At 39.9% G+C, this 26,744-nt stretch overlaps 1 protein-coding gene across 7 annotated transcripts in view; it reads left to right on the top strand.

Moving 5' to 3' along the window:
- Positions 1–12,215: 12,215 nt before the first annotated feature.
- The window catches only part of EVI5L (ecotropic viral integration site 5 like), an 85,358-nt gene continuing 70,829 nt past the window's right edge, over positions 12,216–26,744 (top strand). For all 7 annotated transcript variants that reach the window (XR_015794716.1, XR_015794714.1, XR_015794715.1 and 4 more), the window contains exon 1: positions 12,216–12,470. The gene's annotated coding sequence lies outside the window, so the exon portion shown is untranslated. The remainder of the gene's footprint in view (positions 12,471–26,744) is intronic.

Below are 26,744 nucleotides of genomic sequence, written 5' to 3'. Positions count from 1 at the left end.
CATCACCTGATGGTCACCAACAGAATCAAGCAAACTACATAATAGAAAACAGGAGACAGAGGGATGCAAGCCAGTCAGAGCACTTCCAGGTGCAAATAGTAAAATGGACTATGAAAGTCTGTGTCAAATGTATGGGTTACATTTAATAGCACAAGTGCGCCAGTAAGTTATAAACTAGAGAATGTACAGGCAGAATATAAGGCGATTTTAAGGAACAGATTCTGTATGCTTAACCTATGTAAGAGAGGATATGAAGAACTATGGTTAAGAGACAAGAGGCATTGTGAAAATTCAAGTAGAAAAGGTAAGAAAGAAAGAGGACAAAGAAGGAGCAGCAACAGGACCAAGAAGTTCCAGGATTTGGTAGCGGAACCCTGTTGTGATGTGAGCCTAAGCAACTCCTTGAAAAAGCCAAGCCTTGCTGCTAACCCAGATTGTGATGACCTCTCATCCACAAAAATCAAAACATTCAGGACCTCAATCCTTGAAAAAGTGCCACTGCTTATACTAACCCATTCCTGTCTTAGGATCTTCAGAACAGCCTCTCCTTTGCAAGAAGTTCACAGTATCATAGTATTATAATCTATCTATCTATCTATCTATCTATCTATCTATCTATCTATCTATCTATCTATCTATCTATCTATCTAAGAAATATATCTGCATATCACAAACTCTTATCATTCTGACCTTCTTGTATGCAGTTTATGCACTGGCGGCTATGTGCTATGATTGGATGTTGACTTATTCCTTATTATATGTTCTATCATGACAATGTGTCCGGGCAGTCATTGGAGTAGAGGTGCTATTTTACTGAAGTCAGTGGGAGGAAAAACTCTTACAGCTTGGCTCTGAATTGAAGAAGTATAAACTATGCCATAAGCATGTTCTACTCTGTGTTGTCCCTGTCTCAGCCCCATTATGGGCACATATGAATCATGGTGAGTCCCTAAATGGAATGTGAATGGATAACTGAATGAAAGAAAAGGATTTTGCATGACTCTCAGCCAGTCTTAAGTATAAGGCAGCACCCTGACTTAGAAATCTTAGCTCAGGCAGGATGCCCAATAGTGACTCATAAGCATTTTCCAGGGTCATTCAACTATTGTTGTGCTGAAATAAGAATAAGGAGGCAAGGCTTTACAATGTCTCAACAATGGCTGGGTGATGCTAAGAAGTTACTAGTGGAGATTCTGCCAGTCACTGTTGCCCTACAGAGGAATGTAGGTAATTGCCTTGACAGTCAACAGACCTAGAAAGAAGAAAACAGCTCATACAAGTAGACTGCTATCTCTATCAGATATCAAAGTGGTAAAATTAATGCTTATAAAAGTAATGATAGTACCTGCAAAAAAGGCAGTAAAAGAGGCTCCCTCTCATCTATTGTAGATAAGGAAACATCAAGAGTTAAATTGATTTGGAAGAAGGTCTTTAGTTCCTGGCATCTGAAGACAGCTTGCCGAAATCATTGATATTTCTCTGATTTGAGACAGAGAGTAAGAATTTGCTAAAGGGCTCACAATGAATCCATGCCAAAGATAGGAGTCAGGCATGAATCTTCAAGTCCAACTTGGTCATACTTGGTTTGGCAGAGATTATCAGAAAGGCATCAAGATAACTGAACTAAATCTCTCTGCCTGAGCTACAGCCATCAGAAAGAGTGGTGCACCATCTACAGGATAATGATAGCTACAGTAGCTGCATTTGAGCAACTGAATCTGATAGAATTCATCAATGTCATCATATTTGTTTGTTTTAATTTCCCGTAAGCCTCTTGTCTACAGGCAATTACTGAGGGTAGCAGCTGAGTTGCTCCTGACAGCTGTCATTTCACAGCTGCCCATTGCAAGAAAGTGGTGGCCAGTTCTATTCTATAATACTTCAAAATTGCCTCCACGGGCCAGCAGAGACATTGTTACTCGTTGGTGTTGCATCAGAAAAACCTCTGCTTGGATAGTACCCAAAGTAGCAATTTCTACTCTGCCAAGATGGCTTTTCCTTCTACCTAGTAATGATGCATTAATTTCTATAATTAGGTTTGAAATTGGTTCTCTTCCAGAAGCAAAACAAGACTAGCTTCCATCAGTGGGTGCAAGAGTGTTTTCTTTCAAAAGCAATATTCACTTGATGAAGGACCCTCTGTCTTGACCGATTCATGCCTGCACACAAATTGCAGCTGTTACCTAGCTGCATTTGCACTAATTTTTCATCATTTACACACCACTCTGTTGCAAGTGTGTATTTGTGGTGGATATTTCTGTGGTGACAGTACAACAGCATTCCCCTAAATGCCCAATTTCTCAGAAGCTCTGTGATTTTAAACTAATTTTGCAATCAGACTTCTTTCATCTTTGTTAATGGGAATCTCATTTTGTTTAATCCATTTAGGTTATGCTTGTCATTAACAGAATCATGATTTTGTTCAGCCTTTCCCAACCTGGTGCCTTCTAGACTACTGAGCTCATAATTTTCACCAACAATAACAATGCTGTTTGGGAAAGATGGGAAGGGTAATCTTTTACATCAGGACAGTGTCAGTTGGCAAAGAATCAACTAATTCAGATTTCCAGAATATTCTTTCTGACTTGGATGACTTACTGTACTGAAGATTTGGGATGCTGTAAAAGGCACTTGGAGAATTAATAAGGGGGAAAATGGCCTCCCACAGTGTTTTCCCTGAGTGCATACTTTTATATCAAAGTCATAACATGGGGCTGGTTGCCATTTTTTTAGCATAAATCAGCACCTTCACTTTTATATAACATAGTATATTGCTGCTGAACTACATACCTCATACATTTGACTACAGACAAGATTGTTGAACTTAGCTTTGCTTCTCACCACATCATACACAGACTCCGTGTTATGCCTCTCCACTAAACAGAGAGTCCTAAACAGAGGAGGAAAGATGACAACATTCGATAGCCAAAGTTATGGAGATCTGCCTTACACTCAGTTCTCATTGCACCTCCTTGGTCTGGCACTAGAATTACTGGCTCAGTAAATTGCACTTGAATTTTAAAATAAAGCATTTGTTATTCATTGTGCATTTACTAAACCCTACTCTTTCCTACCCAATGCAAGATGCTTTTCCCTAATTCTATTTATGCAGAATAATTTTTTATGTCTGAAGTGGGCAGTAAGTTCATGAAAGATTATAGCTGACTAACAGGGCATCTTCTTTTGCAGACATAATCCCTAGCATCTCCAGTAAAGATGATCAGTTGATGGAGAAAATCCTTCCATCTGAGATCCTAGATTGTGAATGTCAGTTACAGAAAACAATGTTAGCTATGTGAACAAAAAGCTTGACTAAGTATGAGGCAGCTTCTTATGGTCCATATGTTTGATTAGATCCATAGCCATTTTTCCAGTAATAAATGTGAGTATCAGAAATAGGTGTGACAATCCCTGATTATCTCTTTTTTTTCTTATTAGTGTAATATTCTCACGGATCTTTAAGATCCGTGAGAATATTGAACACAGCATACCACATTTAGGGGCAGCCCACCATAAACAAAATTTGTGCATGCTATCCCCAGTTATAAAACCCTGCAATGGTAAGTTATAAATGCCATTTTTGTATATGCTTCTGTCCATAGTTTTCCCCCTTTGCTTTTGGGAGTTCCATTATGACCTTTCTGCTTTCTTTTCTGAAATTTAAACTTGCCCTGCTGTATACTCCAATTTTTTTGTAATCCCTTTGGTTTTCCTCTGAATCCCCTCTGACTTATTTTCAGCCTTCTTAAAATGTGATAGCCAAATCTGAATATTAATTATTTATTTATTTATTAAAGGTATATGCTGCCCATCTCCCCCAGAGGGCAACTCTGGGTGGCTCACAATTAAAATCCAAAATAATAAAAACAATAAAAAATATAAATATCCATATTAAAATTAGCTAAAACAATTCTGTATAAAAGGACTATATACAATTCAAGATGGGGGGGGGAGCAGTAACGATTATCCCACCAGCCAATTCCAACAGTGTGAGCCCCCATCAGGCCCCCAGGCCATCTGGCATAGACATGCCTTCACACCTTTCTGGAAGGCCAGAAGAGTGGGGGCGGACCGCACCTCAGGTGGTAAGCTGTTCCACAGGGTGGGGCCACGGCAGAAAAGGCCCTCTTCCTAGACCCCATAGCTGAAGTTCCTTGACTGGTGGGGTCCGCAACATACCCTTTCTGCCAGACCGAGTGGGACAGCCTGATATAACGGGGGCAAGATGGCTCCTCAGATAACCTGGTCCTGTGCCATGAAGGGCTTTAAAGGTAATAACCAACACCTTGATTTGGATCCAGAAGCAAACCAGCAACCAATGCAGCTTGTGTAACAGAGGTGTTATATGTGCCACCCTAGGGGTGTTCAAAACTGCCCAAAGCACTGTATTTTGCACCAGCTGTACCTTTCAAACACTCTTCAAGGGTAGCCCCATGTGGAGTGCATTGCAGTAATCCATCCAGGCGGCGACCAGGGCATGAGTGACTGTATCATCATACAGTATGATTCTACCCCCATTTTTTTTCTCATCAACCTTCACATCTCTAAGTAGTATAGCTTTTACTTAAGATAGGCAGAGAATGACCTTTTCCAGTATCTTACATACTGTATGATTCCTTTCATATTCCCCAGTAGCATTTTGTCATTGTTGAACACTTTGCTTTCTTATAATTTTGTGCAATGCTGCTTGTTATAAGTTTTGCTAGTTTTATCCTTTATTATAATTTGTAACATTTCTTACCATTCATTGTTTAAAATTTCACTTTGAACCTTAAACACATCTGTACCAGTATGGCTGAGCTTGTAGGATAAAACAATGTTTCTCAACTTTAGCAACTTAAAGAGATGTGGACTTCAGCTTTCAGAATTCCCTTGCAACAAGCTGGTTGGGAAATTCTGGGAGTTGAAATCCACACCTCTGAAAGTTGATAACTTTGAGAAATACTGGGATAGAAGGTCTCAAACCTCTTCTCCCTCTGGGTCTTTATACCCTGGCTCTGCCCTCTTGCCTTTACAAGTAGTAGATTGGTAGTTCGTGCTGTTATGCCAAGAAGTTCTGCTTTGCCAAAGAAATCATGTCAACAGCATGAATCTGTGTTTAGTCTTGGTAGCATAAAGGGCACCCTCCCTTTGACTGCCAGTAATCACAAACAAATTGATACAAGCATGCCTTCCGCCAGTCGAGGAATGAAAAAAGAGAGCAAGATCATTTCATGTAGTATATGGAGAAATTGGGTAAGGGCCAAGATATGAAAAGAGGTGGCATTACAGGCCATGTTTTAAGAAGGGGAGAAGCCTACAGAATGAGGAGGAAGAAGATTCTGGTTTCATCTCCTTGGTCAAAACATCCTCTTCATTCCTGCCTTCTCCACTTGATATTGTCCCTGTCTCTGAGGAAGCAACAAAACACTATGAGACTGTGCAGGAGATGGAAGATAGCTTGGATACACCAGGAAGATGTTTAAAACACTTTCCCCCACCCTGCTTTCTTCTTTTCCTCTCCCATTCTCTTTCTTCTTTCCTTAGACTAGGATGCTCACCTCTATAATCACTTTTAGATGCTCAATTTCTTCACCATTTGCTGAGCTTCCATTTCAATGCAAACTCATTAATTTGCATTTCCTGGATTAATTAAAAAAAGCAGAATGCAAACATCTTTTTGGTTTTGCACAGTTTTAATTTGAGGTGTAGTTCTCAGATCGGGAAATGGGTATAAAAACATGCATACAAAAATATGTTACATTTGGAACCACTGTTTGCAAAACAATGTTTGTTGTGGCAAAATAATTAAAATGTTCAAGTAAAGTTTTTTAAGTTTGTAAACTTAACGTATGTGGTGTAAACTCACTGAAATGCCACAAGGATCCAAATAAGATGAGAAAATTCAAACAATCTATTTTCCAAAACATCTATAACCAGATGTTGTATAGAATACTGGTAAAAGATAACTCAGGCATGTGCACTTCTATTAAAACCCCACACTCCAAAAAATATAACTGATATAATTACAAAATAAGGAAAAGGAGATATACTGTAGGCATCCTTCAGATTGGAAAACATTACAGTAACATTCGTCGAAATGCAATTGGCAATTTTTATATACAGGAAGTACAAAGGCACTAATTGTAATTCTGACACGGTTACCCCGAATTAATTGCAGAAAGAAGGAAGATGAGAAGGTAACTACTACACATCCTTGGGTATGGTATTTCTCCCAAAAGTCATAAATTTTTTTTTAAATGTAGGGCAATTAGCAAGACATCTATGGAGCAGCTGAAACACAGAACTTACTTCAGAGCTAAAAGTAAACAAATTGTAAAAGATCTACACCAGTTTTAATATATGTCAAACTTCATATAATTCAGGTAATATTCAATCTGCTTCTCCACAAATAGAAATGGAATGGAATGAACTTGTGGCTGAAAAAATGCAAACATTATATAAATGCAAACAAACAGCTTTGTTTATCACACAGTGTTTCCATATCAACTAGAATTTGCACAGTAAGGGAAAAAGATAACTCCATAATGTTACTTTCAGAAGCCAGCATAATGTCCTCAGTGGTGCCTATTACTGTAGAATATCCAGGTTTCCAGACAGAAACTAAGGTGTTTCATACTACATGCATAAATACAGAGGAAACATTTTTGTTTGTTTGTTTGTAGAATAATATGTATGTAAGAATAGGAAGCAAGCAAGCAAGCTTTTAAGTCCAAACCTTGAAAGAAAGGAAACACTGATTTTTCCACAACAGTTTCACAAAGACAGTCAATCCCTGTTGGCAAACAAGGGAACACACAAATATATAGAATAAGCAATCTGGATTTCTATTCTGTCAATGTGAATTATTAAATAAAAGCAAGGCATATGGATGCATGGTCAGCAATCCTCAAATCAAAGGCAAAAGAGAGACCGCTGTTAGGGTTAGAACAGGCTGCACTAGGAATCTCCCTAGTCACCCAGGAATAGATCAAAGGATATCATAGCGCATAATGAAGTCCAACAAACTTTTCAGGTCATGGGGCTATTGTATATCTGGCATGATATTGTGCATGCCATAAAATTCAAAATAACATTGAGTTTAAAAAAATGGTCAAAATTTCATGCAATAATGTAAAGATTTGGCAAGAACAGCAATATGTCCATTCAGACAATGAAGGTGATCAAAGCAGAGGTTCTGCAGAGCGAAGTGTGAGTTTGCAGATTCAAACACTAGAAATATTCTAAGAACAGTCAGAGGACATGGAGTATATATAAATAAATTGCTTATTTAATTTAAGAGTATTTTACAGGACTTGAAAAATACAATCACACATATCCCTTTTAACATGAGAATCCTAATGACATCCTCTACGTTATGCCTGTATGTGGAGAAAAGGCATCCTATTTTGTCATACAGACACAAACACTCTTGCTGAGAGGTTTTGTTATGATTCTGTGCCTGCATGTTAAAAGGGAGATCTCGGCTTGCCTCTTTCACAGCATTTTTCTTCTCCTAAAATTAGGTTGAAAGAGCCAGTTTGGTGTAGTCGTTAAGAAATAGGAAGACCATGAGTTCTAGTCCCCCCTTAGGCATGAAGCCAGCTGGGTGACCTTGGGCCAGTCCTTCTCTCTCAACCCCAGGAAGAAGGCAAGGGCAAACCACTTCTGAAAATCTTGCCAAGAAAGCTGCAGGGACTTGTCCAGGCAGTCACCAGGAGTCAACAGAGACTTGACGCCCCCCTTCCCTGCCCCAACAACCCAAGGTTGAACCTGTCGCATAAGGGTGTTGTTGCTATAAGCAGATTCACTGATACAATCTTCCCTCTCTGCTACTATCCCATAGATGCTTTTAGCCCCACAAAAGTGGCTGCAAGTTCTCGGGATGGCTGGTTGGCACTGGTAGACTGGAGGCAAAGTGGTTCACCCTATCCTTTATGCAACATCCCCTATACTAACTCCCTACCTCTCCTGCTCAGGTCAACAACCAAGGATATAGTTTGGCTTGGAGACCTCCCATTGGATCTACAAGGACAAAGGATTTTAATTATGCCATTATGAGACCTGTCAAGATAGATCCTTATTGCTTCCCTCCTACTTTCTTTGAAAGTTCTTAGTATTCTAGTAGTTTCTTTTTATTAGAGATTTTAACAATAGTAAAAGATAATACAAATTGAAATTTAAAAGAATAGAGAAAAATGAAAAATGCAGAAAGAAAAAAAGAGAGAAATATTTAAGGAAATGACTTCCAGTCTTCTTTACAACTACAAGCAAACTTAGTATTTCTCTACCCCCTTTGATATTATATTATATAAATTACTTCTTCCCATATCCCAGCTCTTATCCATCCACAAATCCTTAAACATTTCTGTCCAGGATCAGAAAAAAGTCCATAAAGGGTAACCAGCACTTTATATAAAAATATTTCTTATTTTAACCCTGATCAAACAGGTTAATTTTATATTCATTTCTTTTGCTCCTAAAAAATTTAATCTTTACTTCATTAATATGCTATCGTAGGATTTAATCTCCATCCAAATTTTCTTTCTCCCATCTCAGGAGTTTTTTCACAGCTTTAACAACCCTCTTTTCATTACTCAGGTCATTTTTCATCTGTTGGCTCATCATTTGGATTTCCACTTTAGTTTTCATTTCTGTCTTACAGCCCACGACTTCTATTTTATTTTCCAGTATTTCTAAGTAGGTTAGAATTTGTTTTACCTCTTCATCCTGTCAGTCTGTAAATTCTTCCAAATTATTCTCCTTCACATCTTTCATTTCATCTTTAGAATCTTTTTTGAATAATGCATTGCATAAGCAGATATTGTTGCTGTCATTGTAGCTGTGAACTTCTTTCCCAGTTCTTCAAAAATCCTTTGAAGTGTTTCCAATGTAATATCTTTATCTGTCATTTTTACAAGTGTCACTACTAATCACTAAATGCAAAGGTAAAAAGCAGACTTTTTTTTTTTCCCTCTGCCTGAGGTCTTTAGTCCCCTCTAATGTCTCATTTCTATATCACATAGTCTGTCTCAAATTTCTTTTGCTTCTTTGTTTTAAAAAACCAGCCTATCATCTCTTTCCTGAAAGACTAAACAATTTCTGTTTCCACAAAGATACTGTTTTGTTTTTAATTATTTCAAAAGTCTTATAGCAAAAGTCATAATATTTCAAATATTAAGTCAAATCTTTCAAATTTGTCTGGTCCCTTAATTCATTTAATTTTTTCTTGGATTAAATTCTTATCTAGCTTTTTGCTGTTTACTTTACATCTTTAAATCTTTAAATTGTTAATTAATTTTTCCTTTTTTTCTGGAATGAAGGATCACTCACCAGGTAGTTTTTCAGACTTCTTGCTTGGAAGACCTCTTTTAACTTTAAAATTGTTATATTCCAAAAGTGTTTAGAAAGTGAGGCTTGACAAACCCTCTGTCCATATAGGCTCTGTTGCAGTTGAGTTTGATGGCTTCCCTCATCTCCTGGCTCTCCTGCGGTCTCCTCGCAAGCAGCAGCTGTCTGGAGCACAAGTGGGTGATCTCTTGTCTTCACCTTATTTAGAGAGATTCCATTGGACCAGGTTCATTGCCAGTCTGTTGGTCTTAGCCGCAGCGTCATCTCTGCTCCTTTGGAGATGTCTTAGCTTGCTGTTCCTTCACTTGGAAGTAAGTATTCTAGTAGTTTCTAATATTTGGTCCAACGTTTCTCTTATGGCAGTGTTTTCATGCCTACACATCTATACCTACAACCTTACAGAAATGCTTGGTGACATCAAAATTGACATTAGTGTCTTATGTAACCCAATCAATTATCCCGTCAAAAGCAGCTCTGATAAAATCTGTTCTGGCAACTAATGATTTCTCAGGGCCTGAAGTATGTGACTTTATTGCATTTGGCAAAACAAAGAGAGCTTAGCCAGATAGCTTGAAATGAGTTGTTCTACACTTTTTCCCCATCTGGTGACCTCCAGATGGGTTGAGTACCACTCCCACCACCCTCAGCCAACACGGCCAGTGGTTGTGCTACCTGGGAAGGATGAACGTGTAGTCCAGTTGAGCTACAAAGCAGAAAACTGGGGAACCTGGTTTGTGTTGCTACTCTGTGGTCATCAGATTGGGCATGTATCTGTAAATAAACCAAAGACTGTAGCCCCCTGAGTATGTGTCAACACATTGCATATACCAGCTTGCATAAAATAAAGTGAGCATGTTACAAACTGTACTAGAGTTGAGCCTGTGCAGTGGCATATTGGCCAAAATATGCCAAAAACTGACAGATACGGTCCTAATCATTACACGAAATGCTGCATGAAACACAGGATGACTAAGATTGATAACTAAGTTTATACCTTCTCTAGATTTCTACAAAGTATTATATGAAAACCTCAATTAACCAAGGCGTGATGGGAGCCTTATAAATGTTAAAATAAATAAAATATAATAGAAAAAGTAATAATGAAATAAAAGGTTACCTGAGGGACCATCACATCCCTATTAAGTCGACCCGCCCCCCCAGGTCAGGCAGAGAAGGTATGTTATGGACCCCATCTATGAAAGAATGTCAACTGGCGGGGCCCAGCCGGAGAGCCTTCTCTGCCGTTGCCCCCGCCCTATGGAACACTCTTCCCCCAGAGGCGAGGCGGGCCCCCCACTCTCCCAGCCTTCCAGAAAGGGCTGAAGACCTGGCTCTTGTGGGGCGAGAGGGGATATACCAACTCTGGGGATGGCTAACACCTTGAGGACGCTCCCTGGGTCTAATAACTCCTTGGAAGATATTTATTATTTATATAGGAAGTCTTCTTGTAATGTATTTTAATTCATATTTATTCTATTCTAATTCATATTTATTCTTTTTACTGTAAAGCGCCCAGAGTCGCTCTGCAGTGAGATGGGCGGTAACAAATTTGAAATATAAATAAATATAATGAAATAATGAAATAAAAACCACCAAATTCAACTTTTGAGTGATGCATATTCATTACAAAGGTGGTAGATTTTAATAAATTAAGTATAGTATTTCAAAAGCTATTGAAAAGAAAAAGAGTTAACTCCAGTGGGCTTTTTAAATGCCATTGCCCTCAGTCCATCGGCAACCTGGTGGCAGCACTGGGCACGAGGTGTGCCAACCTCTTTCTCAAAGCGGCTCAGAAGGGTCCTACGTCTCTACTACAAGAGACGTAGAGCAGCATTAGAGAACATCCTTTGCATGCAGAAAAGATCCTCGTTTCCGTCCCAGCATCTCCAAGAATTGGGACTCACGGTGCACCTTCCTCCTATGTAATCCAGTTATCACACTGTACAGCAAAGGGGGAAAAATTGGGTTACCCTATCCGTTTTGCAAAAAACCGAAGGACCACTGAACGGCAGCAAACATACAGAAAGCAGCTCCTTGGCCATCACTTAAATGTCGTTTACATTTTTGCAGCCTGGATATATTACATCTATCCTACCGCATCTATTTAGAAAGGTATTTCCCCCCTCCTTCTTAACCATTTGTAATTTGAGGCTTTTGTTAGTCATCTTCTATATCTTCGGTGCAGAGAGAAGGGCGGGGTAATCCTGCAATTTTGGGCGTTGATTTTTCATGGAGAGGCGCCGTTCTTAAATCTCATTGGCTGGTCGCTTTGTCACTCCCGTAAATTCCTGCAGGCGCTGGTAACTCTCGCCGCTGAACTCTCGGAAAACGGGGTATTTTCTTCCCTTCCAGTGCCTCGTCTCCTGAATGCTCTCTCTCCCTTGTATTTCGAAATCTGTATTATTCGACCTCTCAGAGATCACCAACCCCCCCCCTTTTTATTTTTCTCATAGCCCATAGCGTCCTGCGCCTGTTATCCGTACCTCCACCACACGCTCCGCGTTCCCGCGTCCGTTATTATTCCCCAGCGCAAAGGAACTAATGGGGGGGGGGCTCCATTTGGCTTTTAAAATCCAGATAGGTGGGAAGAACTGCCTATTCCTTCTTCCCGGCGTTCTATTGGTGGAAATGAGAGCGGTGGGGTTAATATTCCCGCCCCCCTCAGGTTTTCCTTCCTCTATCGCCGCGGCTGGGGCCGTGGGTAGCTGGATCTCCCTCGCTTTGCTCTATGAACGGAGGCATCTAGTGGGGCAGAACCAGGATCCGGTGCCTTGGCGAAAGCTGAATTCCGATTGGAGAATGTGGCCAGGTAGGAGGGAACCGAGAGCCCGGGGCCCGGATCCTAATTGGCCAGTCGAAGCAAAGGATGTGGAGCAGAGGGCGGAGTTCGCTGCCCGTCAATCGGGGAGTGAATTGGGATTGTCGCGGGCGGCGGCGGCGGCGGCGGTTCCGGTGGTTGGTCTTTTTCCGCCGCTGCCCGCAGCAGCTCCGGCTCCTCCATGGCCGCTGCAGCCCCTGGCGCGGTCCTCCCTGCCGTGCTGGTGGAGGGGGAGGCGGTGGCCGTGGAGGCCAGGCCCGGAGGCTTGGGACCCCCGCCTCCCTGAGGAGAAGGAGCCGAAATGGCAACGCCGGCCGCGCAGGTAGGAGGGCGAGGGCGCTCGGCTCCTCTTTTCTGCTTCTCCCCGCTGAATAGCGCATGCAGCCCTTCCGGCACGGAGGGCGAAACGCTTTCCTTTCTCAGCCGCCGTTTGCTGTCCGTCCTCCTTTCCCTGCGGAAAAACCTCCTTCAGGGAGCCGGGTCTCCTGCCCGTTAACTCTTGTCCTGCTCTCAGCCTGTGGTGGGGCCTGAGTGTGTCTCGGAGATGGGGATGCTTGGCCTACCTATATTGGGACCTCCCGATTGCCTAGAGGTTTCCTCGCCTTGCTTGGGAGTTTCAGTGGGGAAAATAGCCACGCTCTTCTCCCAGTGTATCGTTTTCGTATCCCAAAGAAGCACAAGTCACACTCGGCCAAACCCAGCAATTCCCCAGTCCTAAAGAGGGGGGATTTCTTCGGTCCTGCTCTCTGCCAACTCGGGAATGGTACGCTCCTCTTTTCCGCTAGGTAGGTCAATAATTATGATAATCATCATGCACTCTGAATGTAAACGGTGTTGCTCCACCATCTTTAGTTACTTTTTGCGTATATCATTAAAGCTTTACTAAATGAGCATTGGGACTAAAAATCGTTGGGGGGTACATAAGGTAATGTCCTGCTGATCTGAGGTTTGAACTGTTTGTGGAAAATAAGGTTATTTTAGCTTGGTATTTTATCTCCAGTATTCGAATCAGTAGGTCCTTGAATACCACTTGTTAGGAAGCATAAGCAGAAAGGTTATGCTCATGTCCTGCTTGGGTTGTATATGGGCATCTCATCAGTCCCTAAATAACCTTTGGTTGGATCTGGCATGGAGGCTTTTACATTCCTCCATGAATACCCTGTGCTGATCAATGCAGCTTCATTTGCATTGGGAACCACTTTCTCATCTAAAAATGTTCTTCCTCCCGCTGTCTCCCAGTGATATAGCTTGGACAAGAATGCAATTGGCATTGAGGATTCCTTTATATATAGTATGTCTATCTTAGTTCCTTTTGCTTTCCTTTGAAATGAATGGACAAAGAAGTCTTCTCTCCTGTCCAAGAACAGTTAAAACATGTTCTTTATTATTAAGCTGTGGTTGTTGAGAAGTTGTAGGAAATGTTACTGGGTTTATATGGGTAAGAGAAAATGTAGTCTCATCAACCAGCCAAACTAATTCTTATTTCTAGTGGGAGAAAAATATCACTTCTGTAGGCTAGAAATTGCTGTAATGCTCTGATCTCAAGAAATGTTTTGATTTTAATCTTTCTATTAAGTTCAGTCTCTTAAAGATTTTTAAAATTTTGTGAACACTAATTTTAGGTTGATCTAAATGATGTCACCCCAAAGTACATGCTTACATTGTCTAGTTAATACTGGGAAGTTTCTTACTGAAATTATATTAGATTAGTTTTAGGAATCAGAATAGACAAAATCCAGGACACTTGTTCTCTTGGTACAATTTTTATACAACTTACTACCAAATTCTTTTTGTTGAAAGATTACTGCACATATTTGACTTTACTATAGTGTTAATGCCCATAATTAATTTGTTCAAAATGGTCAATACAGATAAGTTTATTTGCTATAGTTATTTCTTTTCACATGAGAAATCATAGTTTGAAAAAGTTTGATTGAATCCTGGCTGCTTTTAAAGGACAATAATAGAAATTGGACCCAAGATTTCTCAGCATGTGGCTGAACTTGGTTGATCATTGAAAGTGAAGCAGGGATTGGTGTGGTTTGAACTTGGATGGGAGATAGACTAGGCTAGGAAGTTAAAAAATATCCCAAGAGTTTGACTTATGATGGAAGTAACTTGTATAGTCTTATGTCAGACTATAGAGTGCTTCATTTGTGGATATTAATAGCACAAGAGGACCAAATTTAAACATGAAATAATTCTATATTTTATATTTTACTGCTGTTCTTGCTGGATGTGATGGAAGGCATGTGCGAGGAAGATACTGGAATGGAGGATCAAGGTTATCAGAAGGGAGGGGGAGCATTCCTGGAGAGGTTACAGAGCAAGTGCTTTCTCAGCCCTCAGCAGGACCGTGAGAATAGGAAGAAGCTGAGACTGGCCTCTCCCTAGAGTCTCATGGGGTATATCCACCAGTTGCTTTAGCATAGGTTTAGTCTGGCGAGATTCTGTCTATTAGGTGCAAGCTAATAAAGGAACGGGACTGGACTGGACTGGACCGCCTCATTGTCGTTCTTGGGCTGGGCCTGACACTGGCTCTTCCTACAAACGACAGCATGGCTGGTTTATGGATAAGCATTTGTCCAAACACAGAATTACTACTACATCTGGCCATTTTTAACCATGATATACTATGGTGAACTATGCATTTTGTAATGGTTGAAAGCAGTGTTTATAAATGATTCTGTTCCATGTTTTACTAGCTAAAAACAAGTGATAATATGTCTTAATAGTTGTTAGTCTAAAAAAATGTTCAAGCTTAATTGAAATAAATGGTGTTGAGCATGCATGGTCTAATTATATGAATATTCATTTTAATAGAGTCACATATAAAAATGAAAGCTATTACATTGTATCCTAAACCAGCTAGCAGTTGATTTTGGAAATGTTAAATTGTAATCTCTTCTACTCAGTCTTTGCATAAGATTCAGGCAGCCTTCATGGCTAAAAATAGGGTGGTTACAGCATCACTCAGTTGTGAATTGCCTTGTTCCTATCCCAATTCACTTCCTCAGGGATTCTTTATCCTCAACCAGATCTGTTAAGTATACATTTGCAGTTTTGGATGGGAGATCATCAAAAAATAATCAGGGTATAAGCTGGACTTGAAAGTTTTTTTTTTTTTTTAAAGAGAGAGAGAGAAAGAAAGAAAAAATCACTCTTTTATTCCTGCCAGGAAAATATCATAAACATGTCCAGAGAGTTACCAGAAGTTGAATGAAACCTGAAGGAGACTTAAAGTTTTTAACAGAAATTGGAGATTGAGTTAGTCTGTATACTATCAAGGACCAGTGGGAAACTTTGTAATATTAATAGGCATTTGTTTTTAGCTGGTTGAGGCCCAATGTTTTAGCTTAAACAATGGGGAATTGTTTCCAAACGGTGTCTGTCAAAAGAAGGGAGAATTAATCTATTCATGGGTGCAGATTTTTGTTGTGGCATACACTGAAAAAACAATTGTTGAGAAGAATTACAATTCTGGTTGCTGGTCATGGTAAACTATCTGTAAGAATCTTTGTCAGCTGGCTACCAATATAGTGGATGATTATTGAAAACAATTGATCCTAGCTCAGAAGATCGCCTTCACCTTTACTTTATTTAAAAATCCTTAGCTTAATTTTTTTTAAAAAATGGTAGAATTGTCTTATATCTGAGCTAGTTATGATGTAAACCATGTTTCTTAACCTTTCTGTGTTCACAGATCCTTCCGTGAATCTAATCAAAGCTGTAGACTCTTTTCTCCAGGAAAATGCACATAAATCTATACACACAGAATTTATTTCCTTATATTAAACTGTAAATATATGATATTTCCATGCCTCCTTAACATCAGGTATCCACAAGTATGAAATAATAATACAATTAGTCTGGCATTAAAAAATTATAGTGAGCTTTTGAAAAGTCTACAGTTTTACTTTAAAATTCATATTGACCTGATTGAACAATAACAAATGTTCATAATGGCAGGGTATTTTTTCTTTAATTTTTATCAGCAGAAAACTGTTCAAGACATCATAACATGGCAGTGATAATTATACATCCAGCGCACCCTATACTTTGGAGTGAAGCAGTGCCTTAATAATAATTTTATTATATATAAATACAAATTTTCCCCAAATACATTTTTCAAAGTAATAGGAAAGAAACTGATGGAGAAAGAATGAGTGGTTTTTGTTGCTGCTGTTGTTGTTTGGCACCTGGTTCACAACCTCCCTGAGGACCATTCATGGTTTCCTAATAGTCCATGCACCCAGTTTAAGAACCGCCAGTATAAAGCCTCAACTGTAATTCACTATGTGTAAGAGTGAATGATTGCTTGGAATCTGTCTTCTGATGTTCTTAAAACTTAATATTTAACCTGTTTATTACTGAAGTCAGCAGTTTTAGAGTCATGACTCAGTTGAACTGAAAATGGGATGTGAGTTCTTATATGAAGTGTGGTGTGTCTATGGTAAACAAGCTTTTTAGAAAATGATTTTTTTTCAAATACTGCAATAGCATTAATAAAATAGGTTTTACAGGTAGTCCTCTCTATCAGGCCTTTCGTTCAGCAACCATTCAAAGTTACAATGGCACTGAATGAAGGTACTTACAACCTGATCTGAAGTTATGGCGATCTGGGCCCTTGGCAATTGGTTCGCCCTTACGACTGGTTGTCAAGCACCCCACAATCATGTGATCGCCATTTACAATCTTCCCTGCTGCCTGCCAGGAAAGTAGCCCGCAGGGAAAGTCGCAAGCCGCTGCCGCCTGCCAAGAACACTCCCTCTTGTCTCTGAGAGCTGCCTGAAAAAGCTCTGTGCCGAAATCCAAACAGGATTTTGGCACGGGGAGTTTAGCACACAGCTCCATGCGCTAAACTCCCCATGCCAAAATCCTGCTTGGTTTTCAGCATGAAAGTTTTTCAGGCAGCCCCCATGGGGAGTTTAGCAAACAGAGCTCTGGGGGCTGCCTGAAAAAGCTTTGTGCCAAAAATCCAAGCAGGATTTTCAGCCACGGAGGATGGGGGAGGGAGGCCCTTGCACACCCAACATGCACCGCACCTCTGTGCACCCGACCCAACCCTCCCATGTACCCTCATGCACCCCCTCCTTCCCTCACCTGGCAGGGCCTGGGGCTTGCAACTTCCTGCTGGCTTTCCCACTGACTTGATTGTGGGAAGATGGCAGGAAGTTTCCTTGCCTAACAACTGGGACATTCACTTAACGGCAACTGAGACTGCTGGGATTGTGGTTGCTAAACGATGCAGTCACGTGATTTTCACCTAACGACCACATTGCTTAGCGACCGAAGTTTCAGTCCCGATTGTAGTCAGATAGCAAGGACTACCTGTATTTCCAGTATTGGCCATATGTTTCCTGTATTGTTGTTCATATTTTGTATTACTTGTCTGTACACTGCATGCACAATTATTAGGCAAGTCGTATTTTTGAGGATGAATTTCATTATTGAACAACTACAGTGCTCTCAGTAAATCCAAAATGTTAATAAACCTCAAACCTGAATATTTAAGGAAGTAAAAGGGAGGTTTTGGCTTTCTTAGGAGCATATCTATGTGTGCACAATTATTGGGCAACTATTAGTGTGCAGAATTATTATGCAACTAAATGAAAAACTAAAATTCCCCCATCTCACTCATTTTCATCTGTTAAAGTGAGAATAATAAACAACTCAAAATTTACAAATAAACATTTCTGACATTTCAAACAAAAAATCAGTGACCAATGTAGCCGCCCTTCTTTGCAATAACAGTCATAAGCGTTCCATTCATGGAGTCTGTCAGTTTCTTGATCTGTTGACGATCAACTTTTTGTGCAGCAGCAACCACAGCCTCCCAGACACTGTTCAGAGAGGTGTAATGTTTTCCTTCACCATAAATCTCCCGTTTGAGAAGGGCCCACAAGTTCTCAGTAGGGTTTAGGTCAGGTGAGGAAGGGGGCCATGTCATTATTCTTTCATCTTTGAGGCCTTTACTGGCTAGCCACGCAGTGGAGTACTTCGATGCATGCGATGGAGCATTGTCCTGCATAAACATCATGGTCCTCTTGAAAGATACAGACTTTTTCCTGTACCACTGCTTGAAGAAAGCATCTTCTAAAAACTGGCAGTAGGTTTGGGAGTTGATTTTGAGTCCATCTTCAACCGGAAAAGGTCCAACTAGCTCATCTGTAATAATACCAGCCCATACCAGTACCCCACCTCCACCTTGCTGGCGTCTGAGTCGAAGTGGAGCTCTGTACCCATTACTGATCCAGCCATCGGCCCATCCATCTGGTCTGTCAAGAGTCACTCTCATCTCATAAAACCTTTGAAAAATCTGTCTTCAGATATTTCTTGGCCCAGTCTTGGCGTTTCAACTTATGTGTCTTGTTCCGTGGTGGTCGAGTTTCAACCTTCCATACCTTGGCCATGTCTCTGAGCACTGAACACCTTGTACTTTGGGCACTCCAGGTAGGTTGCAGTTCTGGAATATGACAGCACTGGAAGATAATGGGTTCCTGGTAGCTTCACGTTTGATTCTTCTCAAATCTTTGGCAGTTAATTTGCATCTTTTTTTTCTCAACACATTTCTTGCAACCCTGTTGACTATTTGCAACAAAATGTTTGATCGTTCTGTGGTCACGCCCCAATATCTTAGCATTTTCAAGAGTGCTGCATCCCTCTGAAAGACTTCTTACAATTTTTGACTTTTCAGAGTCAGTTAAATCTCTTTTTTGGCCCATTTTGCCTGAGGAAAAGAAGCTGCCTCATAATTATGCACACCTTGATATAGGGTGTTGATCTCCTTAGGCCACACCCTCCCTCATTACATAAATACACATCACCTGATATGCTTATATCCAATCAGCATTCAAGTTTATACAGCTTGGAGGTGGAAAATATGCATAAAAATGATGATATGGTCAAAATACTCACTTGCCTAATAATTGTGCACACGGTGTAGTCTCACTAGTCTAAAAACATCAGCTGAATAGAAATTGGTTCCGATTCATTCATACGTTATTATTAGATTTTTATCCCACCTTTTTAATATAGAACTCAAGGTGGTGAACATACTTAATACTCCTGCCTCCTATTTCTCGGCAACAACAACCCTGTGAGTTGGGTTGGGCTAAGAGAGAGTGACTGGCCCAAAGTCACTCAGCTGGCTTCATAGTCTCCTGGTTTGATGAATTATTAAGAAGGGAATACCTGCTTTTCAATATCTTTTGGAGAAAGGTCTTATATGGTGGGCCACCATAGTCACAATTGTTAAGCGACTATTTGTAGCTAAACATGCAACCTACTATCAGTGTTTGAATCAGAGGTCCTTCCGTTATAGAATAACTAATATTACAGCTTTGGGGGTATGATTATACTAGTCTATTACAGCAAAATTAATACTGTTTAACACTATTATTTAAATTATGTTTACTCTGAACATAAAAAGCAAATCAAATTCCTACATACTCTAATTGCTAAATAATGAAAGAACAAAAACAAAACAAAAAACCCCACAGGCTCTTTTCCTCCATTCAGAGTCCATTGTGTAATATTGTAGACCTTGTTTATGATCCTCAAGTGCTTCACTGAAGTCTGCTGAAGACTGGGTTATGAGAGGATGAGATCTTATGCATACGAAATTTATTTTTCTCAATCCAATCCTAGCACCTTCATACTGTTTCTTTTTCATCCTGCATTTTTTCACAGGATTTGCTCTTAATTGAGCAGTACAATTGAAGAAACTATTGGATCTTGGATTTGCTTTATACAATACAGTGGCTGGATTTCACACAAATACCATGACAAAGAGGGCAAGATAGTTTTGTTGTGTCGTCATTAGATCAAAAAGGACTGACTCATGTTGTTAATAAAATTTTTCTCTCTTAGTCAGACTTCTTATCCCGCCACGAAGCAAGCCCGTTCTGGTTTCTCCTGGATGTTCCTAGAAAACATAGATGTATATTAAAGATTGAAACTGATAAAAAGGGAATGCAGTGAAAGCCCAATAAGGATATTTTTCCTTATTCCTCTGGTGAAATCTGATCAGACACTGCTGTAGCAGTAATGATAACTCTACAAAAAAGAACAAGTTCACAAATGTTTATAAGAGCACCAGCCATTTCCTACCTACTTTACTTTTTACTTCCTTGAATAATAGAAAAGAACTTCTCGGCCTGGAAGACTGTGTTTTAAGGAATATAAACATCTGACTAGTAGCTAGTTACAATTCAGCTATAGTTTGAAGCAGTGTCAGTGGTATGTAGTGATTTTTGACCTCTGGAAGTGATTGTATCAAATATTTTTAGAGAGAAGTTCAAGGTCTTTGTCTGCAGTAATAACAAAATGACTACAGATAATTTTTTGGCATTTTAAAAATGAATTATCTTTTCTAGCCCTAACTTTGTAGCTCAGAGTCTGTAAAAGAGGGAATAACTATTGTGTAATGAAACAGTATTAAATCCGACTAGATAGGCTCCTTGAGCAAAGGTCAAGTAAGATACTCTATAGAGAGATAAATATATACATTTCTCAGTTTTAAAGCAACATGGAGGCCCTCAAACAAAATATTGCAGCGTAGAGCTCTTATATTCAGGGATTGTCATTCCATCTACCCTTTTTCTTCTCCAGCTGCCCTTTTTATTTATTTTTTCTGTAGCTATCTGTCAATATTCTGTTGTTATTGGACTGAATGAAGCAAAAGGTGATTTGTTGAGTTTGGATTGTTCTGTGAACTCCACCAATTGTGGGTTATTTAATAATCCATGGCTAAAGTAATCATTGTTTCACATAATTAATGAACCAGATTGGGTTTTTTCCCTCTTTTGGGGATTTTCTTCTTGGATTGGATATGTTTGTGTTCAAACCCAGCACATTAAAATCTTGGATTTCTTAAGTAGTTCTTAGATTCCTTTGGACCTTGAAAAATAGTTTCTCCCTGTGAGCTAGGAAATGTCCTATCCAAATAGTTATATGAATCTGTTTTTCTATCACTTTTATCTCTGTTTTTCTTAACCCTCTTTTTTTGCCAGTCATTCCATTCTCATTCTTGCATGGTTTCCTTGTTTTCCTCAGTCATGCTATCAGGTTCCCATTCCCACCTATTGAGAACATTCCATACCACTGAATTATTATTGAGTTGCTTCTTGGCACATGTTGAATTTGCTATGAGACCTGCTTTGATTTTAAAGTATAGTTATTTTGAAGCTTTGGGGGACAAGAATGGAGAAGATTGAAGTAAATGGATTCAATTTGAGCAATTGATGGATGTTGCTGTGTGATACATGCAAAGAACATCACAAATGTGAATACAGTATGTCACTTTTGAATGGATATTACTAACCTCATGCTTTATGTGTGTGTTGGAGTATATGTATATGGTACTGAAAGTGCATGTTTGGGGAAGGCTGATATGAGCTTCAAAAAGGCTTAACTTGTTCCATTTCTAGTACTGGGCCCAGCTTGATAAAGATATTTGAATACTATTGTTCTTTATTTAAGAGAAAAAAAATGTTAAATTTGTCTTCCCTGGTTGTTGGAGGTTGTTCTTCTAATTATGTCACATGCCCGAAGCAGTATTTATTTACAAACCAGCTAGGCAAATAGCTTCACTTACCTTGGATAAGTAATTTTATTATCTTCCTCCCTGTAGCATTTTGCAGCTGTAAACAGAATATCAAGAATAATTTGACCTCTGCTACATACATTCCTTGTTTTGTATGTGGTTCTACCTTCTAATCCATTACTTGGGAATTAAATAATAGTTGTAAAGTTCCAAAAATATTGTTACTGACATTTTAGATATCTAGTATAATAATCAACTTTGTGTTTGTTGTATTTAGAGGGTTCATATTTAGCCTTACTATTCTGATGTTTGTGGCTTGGGGTGCTACTACTCAACAAAAACTTTATTTCAATTGTAGACCAGTATAAAATACATAGACTTGGAACCATTCGAGGAATAAGAATGTATGTATAGAAAAACACATTAATAACATAATTATAAACATCACTAACATAGAATTGTAATACAGTAAAGAATAAAATACAATATAAATTAAAATACCAGAATACAAGTAGTCCTTGCTTAATGACCACAATAGGGACCAGAAAATTGGTCGTTAACTGGGGTGGTCATTAAGCAGGTCACCACATAACTGGACCTGATTTTACAACCATTTTTATGATGGTTGTTAAGTGAATCGCCGCAATTGTTAAGCGAATCACATGGTGATTAAGCAAATCCAGCTTTCCCAATAGTTGTTTTTTGCTGGAATTCACTTAATGACCATGTGATTTACTTAACAACCAAGTGGTTCCCTTAACTACCATCATAAAGGTTGCAAATCGTGATCATGTCATCACGGGGGCAACAGTTTGCGATGGTCGTAAGTACAAGTACAGGTTGTAAAGCACATTTTCCAAGCCCATTGTAACTTCGAATCATCATTAAACAGATGGTCACTAAGCAAGGACTGCCTGTAATATAAAATAAATAAAATAAAAATAGAGCAAAAATAGTCAGCAAATTAAAAAAACAGCTTATATTGTCATCACATAACTCACATAACATATCAATGGAGGCGAATATGTGTAGCTCAGGGTTGAACTCTGGAGTCCTTGGGGTTCTCTGAGCTTGGTTCTTTTCTTGCAAACATTTCATTACCCAGCTAGGTAACATCTTCAGTGCTAAAATGGGATGAGGTTTGCTCTCTATTTATCTGCTGTGGCCTGCTTTGCCAGTGCTGGTGGGGGTGGGGGTTCTGTTTTGCTCTTCTAGTAGTTCATTGATTAGCATATATTGACTGCTTGATTGTGTGCCTGGTGGTGGGTGACTTTTGCTTACCTGGGTGATGATTGCTGGAGATGATTGCTGATGATTGAATGCTGGTGAGGCGATCTTCTGGTCTTTTGTCTCTTTTGAATAGTATGTAGACGCTGTTAATCTCTATGTGTCTGTTAATTGCTGCCTTGTCTGAATACCAGGCTTCCAAGAATTCTCTTGCATATTTGGATTTGGCTTGGTCTAAAATGCTGACAGTGTCCACGTGTTGTGCAATTAAGGAATTTTCATCATGTCTTCTGACTGCTAGTTGGTGCTCATGGATGCATTCTGCTAGTCTTCTGCCTGTTTGTTCTACGTAGTGTTTGTAACAGTCCTTACACTGTATGTTGTAGATGACTCCTGTTTTTTCTTCTTGGGCAACTGGGTCTTTTGGTTTACTTAGGATATTTTGGAGTGATTTTGTTGGTTTGTGTGCTACAGAGATGCCATATGGTTGAAATAATCTGTTGGTGGTTTCTGAGATGTTTCTGATGTATGGCAGTGTGATCCTTTTCATGGCTTGTGTGGGTTGTGTTGTAGTAGGTTGAGTGGTCAGGCACCTTTTGATAAAGTTACGTGGGTATCCATTCTGTTGGAAGATGTTGTATAGGTGGTCTGTTTCCTTTTTCTGCTGTTCTGGGTTGCTGCAATGCGTTTGAGCTTGCTTGAATAACGTTCTTACACAGCTCCTCTTGTGGGAGGTCGGGTTGTTGCTTTGGTAGTGGGGTACTTGATTGGTGTGGGTTGTCTTCCGATAAACTTGGGTTTCTAATTTCCTGTTGTTTCCTCTGCTGATGAGGATATCCAGGAAGGGTAGTGTGTTGTTGTTTTCTTTGGTGAATTTTATTCCTTTGAAGATGTGGTTAATGGTTTCATGTGTCTTCTCTAGTTGTTTCTTTTTTATTATAACAAATGTGTCATCTACATACCGGATCCATATTTTAGGTTGTATGTGTAGCAGTGCTATAGCTTCTAGGCATTGCATTACAATCTCTGCTATGAGTCCTGACAGTGGTGATCCCATGGGTGTGCCTCTGATTTGTTGGTATATTTGTCCATCAAATTGAAAATAGGTGGTGAGGCAGAGGTTGATGAGGTCAGTAATTCTGGGTATTTCAATCTGGGTGTATTTGGTTAAGTCAGGTGTTTTGTGTAGTACAGCTGATATGGATTCTTTCACTAGTTCTGGGTTTATGGATGTGAAGAGTGCTATGACATCAAATTAGACCATAATTTCATCTTCATCTATGTGCACATCTTTGATTTTCTGGAGGCACTGCAGTGAGGAGTTGATAAATATTCACTGTTCTCTGTGAGGTGTCCAAGCTTTTTTGTCAGTTCTTTCGCTATGTTGTAAGTTGGAGTCCCTGGTAAAGATACAATTGGTCGGAGTGGTATGTCAGGCTTGTGTATTTTTGGTTGTCCATAGAAGCGTGGGAGGATGGGTCCATTGCTTTTCATCTGCCACTGTTCTTCCTTTGTGTTCTGGCCTTTCTTAGTTAGGTCATTGAGTGTTCTCTCGATTAGATTGTCTAGTTTCTGTATTGGGTTGGTGTTAACAGGGATATAGGTTTCTTTGTCTTCTAATAACTTGTTGGCTTTTTGCAGGTATTCTGATTTATCCATAATAACTGTGGTGCGGCCTTTGTCTGCCGGGAGGATGGTGATGGTTTGGTCCTTCCTTAGGCTATTGACGGCTGCTCTGTCTTCTGCTTTGAATTGGGGTTGATGCCGTGTCCTTCTGATCTGTGGTATGATTGTCTGCCTTATGGAAGACAACCCACACCAATCAAGTACCCCACTACCAAAGCAACAACCCGACCTCCCACAAGAGGAGCTGTGTAAGAACGTTATTCAAGCAAGCTCAAACGTATTGCAGCAACCCAGAACAGCATAAAAAGGAAACAGACCACCTATATAACATCTTCCAACAAAATGGATACCCACGCAACTTTATCAAAAAGTGCCTGACCACTCAACCTACTACAACAGAATGGACACAAGCCATGAAAAGGATCACACTGCCATACATCAGAAACATCTCAGAAACCACCAACAGATTATTTCAACCATATGGCATCTCTGTAGCACACAAACCAACAAAATCACTCCAAAATATCCTAAGTAAACCAAAAGACCCAGTTGCCCAAGAAGATAAAACAGGAGTCATCTACAACATACAGTGTAAGGACTGTTACAAACACTACGTAGAACAAACAGGCAGAAGACTAGCAGAATGCATCCATGAGCACCAACTAGCAGTCAGAAGACATGATGAAAATTCCTTAATTGCACAACGCGTGGACACTGTCAGCATTTTAGACCAAGCCAAATCCAAATATGCAAGAGAATTCTTGGAAGCCTGGTATTCAGACAAGGCAGCAATTAACAGACACATAGAGATTAACAGCATCTATATACTATTCAAAAGAGACAAAAGACCAGAAGATCGCCTCACCAGCATTCAATCACCAGCAATCATCTCCAGCAATCATCACCCAGATAAGCAAAAGTCACCCACCACCGGGCACACAATCAAGCAGTCAACATATGCTAATCAATGAACTACCAGAAGAGCAAAACAGAACCCCCACCCCCACCAGCACTGGCAAAGCAGGCCACAGCAGATAAATAGAGAGCAAACCTCATCCCATTTTAGCACTGAAGATGTTACCTAGCCAGGTAATGAAATGTTTGCAAGAAAAGAACCAAGCTCAGAGAATCCCAAGGACTTCACATAACATAGCTTTCATTACAGCTAGGTATTCACTAGCACCCCTTCATGGATCACTGCCTTGTCGTGGCGAAGGGGCTTGTGTAACTCAGTGAAGCCATGAGCTATACCGTGCAGGGCCACCCAAGACGGACAGGTCATGACAGAGAGTTCTGATAAAATGTGGTCCACTGGAGAAGGAAATGGCAACCCACTCCAGTATCCTTGCCAAGAAAACCCCATGGACAATGTTAAAAGGCTAAAAGATATGACGCCGGAAGATGAGCCCCTCAGGTCGGAAGGTGTCCAATATGCTACTGGGGAAGAGCGGAGGGCAATTCCAAGTAGCTCCAGAAAGAGTGAAGCGGCTGGGCCAAAGCCGAAAGGACGTTCAGCTGTGGATGTATCTGGAAGCGAAAAGAAGGTCCGATGCTGTAAAGAACAATATTGTATAAGTACCTGGAATGTAAGATCTATGAACCAAGGCAAGCTGGATGTGGTCAAACATGAGATGACAAGATTGAACATCGACATCTTGGGAATCAGCGAACTGAAATGGACGGGAATGGGTGAATTTAATTCAGGTGACCATTATATCTACTACTGTGGGCAAGAAACCCTTAGAAGAAATGGAGTTGCACTCATAGTCAATAAGAGAGTGGGAAAGGCAGTAATGGGGTGCAACCTCAAAAACGACAGAATGATCTCAGTGCGTATCCAAGGCAAACCATTCAATATCATAGTCATCCAAGTCTATGCCCCAACCACTGATGCTGAAGAAGCTGAAGTTGACCGCTTCTATGAAGACCTACAACACCTTCTAGAACTAGCACCAAAAAAAAGATGTCCTTTTCATCATAGGGGATTGGAATGCTAAAGTAGGAAGTCAAGGAGTAATCGGAATAACAGGCAAGTTTGGCCTTGGAGTACAAAATGAAGCAGGGCAAAGGCTAATAGAGTTCTGTCAAGAGAACAAGCTAGTCATAGCAAACACTCTTTTCCAACAACACAAGAGACGACTCTACACATGGACATCACCAGATGGTCAATACCGAAACCAGATTGATTATATACTT

Source organism: Python bivittatus, unplaced genomic scaffold (genome assembly GCF_059951505.1).
Source record: "Python bivittatus isolate LINGU-HERP-01145 unplaced genomic scaffold, Pbiv_v1 ctg000080_np1212, whole genome shotgun sequence".
In the NCBI taxonomy this organism is placed as follows: domain Eukaryota; kingdom Metazoa; phylum Chordata; class Lepidosauria; order Squamata; family Pythonidae; genus Python; species Python bivittatus.
The sequence above is the reverse complement of the archived record's forward strand: the minus strand, read 5'-3'. Positions and strand labels throughout refer to the sequence as shown.